Here is a 3,007-nt window from a genome sequence, read left to right on the forward strand (position 1 = left end):
GGAACAGAGTCACACAATCAGTGGTCATTTGCTACTCACTATTTAGTGAATGTTCACATGATGACTAATTTCAGTTCTCAACCCTGTAGCATTTATCAGGACATCAGTCTGTGAACTGACTGCTGTGAGCTCTACTACAGCTAACAAACACAGGGTATTTTTGTACTACCAGCCATTGGTAAATCTGTAAAAAGCTCAACATATTCAATATTAGCCAAAGCCAAAGCCATGATTAAGAAGAAAACCCACTGTCATGAAAATTCCATAATGGTTTTGCTTAGTTAAAATAATTGCCTATAGGATTTTTTGATACTTGAGGGTAGAGATGGTTAACAATTCTTTTCTTTCTAAGCATCAGTAATTTGAGTCAACCTAACTTTAAGAATAAACTCTATTCTGTATGCCATGCCTGTCCCTAATTTCTTCCACATGTGTGACATATTTTTCAAGTAGTGTTGACTGGAGCATAGAATTTCCATTCTATTATTCCCCTAGATGAAGAACATTCTAAATTTCAGGAAAAGCATCTGATATTTGCAATATTTATAGATCCCTATTAAAAGCTTTGCTATTATTGACAGCATATAGTTAGTTTCATGTTGCTCTTTTGTTAACAATCCACATATTTTCTTTAAAATTAATTTAGATATATCCATCATCCTATTTAAAATTTGACTGCCTTGTAAAGTAGATGAAAGACATTATAGTAAAAAGTATAAAATTAATAAAGAAATGTATCTGACACAACAATTGTATACCTGGCATATTCTTTTCCTTATACACACAGTTTAAAAAAATTTCATTACTCATTGGCCCAATTTTGCATTTAAATATGAATTCATTTAATTTTACTTTGCAATCAGGTAAATTAGTGAGAAGGAGTCTAAACAATATGCTTTAATTGCGTTTATAAATTATTCTCTCTGTCCTTCATGAGTATTCTTTCTTTTTTAGATATTGAAATGTGGTGTCTAAATATAAAGTGCAGTAACATCTGGTTCTAATTGCTGGTTTGAATAATATAGACAGACCTTCAACATTTCATGCTTTTGAAAGGATGTGTTTAGTAGGAGGTACTGAGTCAAAGGTTGTAAAAATTTTGTACCACTAAAAATAGTTGAAATCTAAGATTCATTTAAAATGGAAATTACCACTTTCTGAGCAAATAGTTCCTCTCAATATAAGGTGTATTTTTTGCTAGAAATGGTTCATCAAAATAATCTTGGGTTTTTAAAATATCCCATATAACATAATTTTTATAACCAGAATAGTTTAATTTTTCACAGATACCTGTCTTATTCAAATTTTGAAGTTAAATATTCAATCCAATAATTGGCAAACTTATATATTATACAAGGTTTTGCCTTTGTTTGTTTGTTTGTTCGATTGTGTCTATTACAGTAAGCTGGAGTGGAAGAGTTCCATTTTCTTCAAGGTGACAGGGGCAGATAGATTGTGGAACTAGTAGTAATAATGTGTGTGTGTGTGTATCTTAGAGGTTATGTGTTGTGACAGATCACTGTGTCTCACTTAAAAGTCTTCTGAGTGCTCGTGTATGTGTTTGATCCATAATTCCTTTCTTCAATCAGAAAAATCCACCCTCCAAATATTTGTTCTACCCATAACTCTTTTGTGAGTTCTTATTTTGTGGCTTTATTGCTGCAGCACCCTTTAGAAAGAAATGCCAGTTACAATGGACTTTCATCTGATAAGCACTCAAAAACAAAAACAAAACAAAAAACATGAGTGGTTGCTTTAATACCTAATTTCTACTTATATCAGTAAAGAAATTTGATGTCTTGGGACATTACCCAACTCTTCTATTTAAAACAAAATCTAATATGTATCTGAATTGAAGATATCTTGACAAGGATAAATGTTTCTTCCTTTCTAGTAACATACTATAGAAATGATCCCTGAAAGTATAGTCTTTGTTTCGTCCTTTCTAAAAAGACCAAGGTTTTGGAATTCTGTTTGTCTCAGGAAAGGTCTATTATTTGTTAGGAATCTGAGACCATATAAAGCAGGAGCATTCCAAGAATTTCTAAATGATTACTTCTGAAATAGTATTACAGTTCATTTTGGTAGATTCCTGCTTTTAAATTATCAGTTTACTTGGGCACAGTGATCATTTAATTGGACCAACATCTCTGTTCTTAGAAGACCAGCATTAGGTCTAAATACTATGAGTGTGGGAAACTCATGGTATTTAAGAGCCACAGATCTCTGCAGCTGGATTTCCTCGGTTCACACTAAGTTTCTACTAGTTACAATTAAACTGGTTTCTCTGAACCTCAGTTTTCTCATCTGTAAAATTGGGATAAAAATATATCTACTCCATTGGCCATTGTGAACCGTAAATGAGATAAATCATGTAAACGGCTTATTATTGATGAAATTGTTTGTGAGATGTTTATGATTTGGCTGACAAGCTAGGGTCAAAGTAATCTCTCAGTAGGCATAATCTAAGCAGAAAGCTTGTTTAGGCAAGCAGAAGCAAAGTGGAGAGTTAAGCAAACAATGTTCTAGTACTAGGAATGACTCCAGTAGGTGTTTTCTTGGAGTCAAGTCAGAGGTAATTAGTCATATCAGATTGTGGATTCTTTGTATCATAAAGATGTGGATCTTCTCTAACGTCAGGAGTTGGGGGAAAAAGGGTTTTCCCACATACCAGGACTCTTCTGGAGCCAGGGCTGCTAGTAGGAGGTGGGCCCACGATTTGGTTGCTTTAGATTTCAGTGGGTCTGGACCTGGATTAGAAGAATGTTCTGATTCTCCCTCAAGGTGCTCATCATCCTCCCTGACTTCCTTCCAGGGGACTTGATGGGCAGAACTTCATAGTAGTCAATAGTTTTATGTACTCACATTAGTACCCCATGTGCTGTGAAAATGCCTCCAAGACATGGCTTATATTTTAATAATCTCAGCTATGACTAATTTAAATAACCCTGTTTGAACACAAGACTAACATGAAATGAGATGGCATGGTTTGTCAATTTTGATCAGT

General features: G+C 34.0%; 1 pseudogene; it reads right to left on the minus strand.

Annotated features, from left to right (window-relative positions):
- Positions 1 to 1,816: 1,816 nt before the first annotated feature.
- LOC124106228 (small nucleolar RNA U3) lies at positions 1,817 to 1,932 on the minus strand (annotated as a pseudogene).
- Between the last annotated feature and the right edge of the window lie 1,075 nt (positions 1,933 to 3,007).

Source organism: Marmota monax, unplaced genomic scaffold (assembly GCF_021218885.2).
Source record: "Marmota monax isolate L192 unplaced genomic scaffold, Marmota_monax_Labrador192_F-V1.1 WCK01_AAM20220418_F8-fsc00034, whole genome shotgun sequence".
Lineage (NCBI taxonomy): Eukaryota > Metazoa > Chordata > Mammalia > Rodentia > Sciuridae > Marmota > Marmota monax.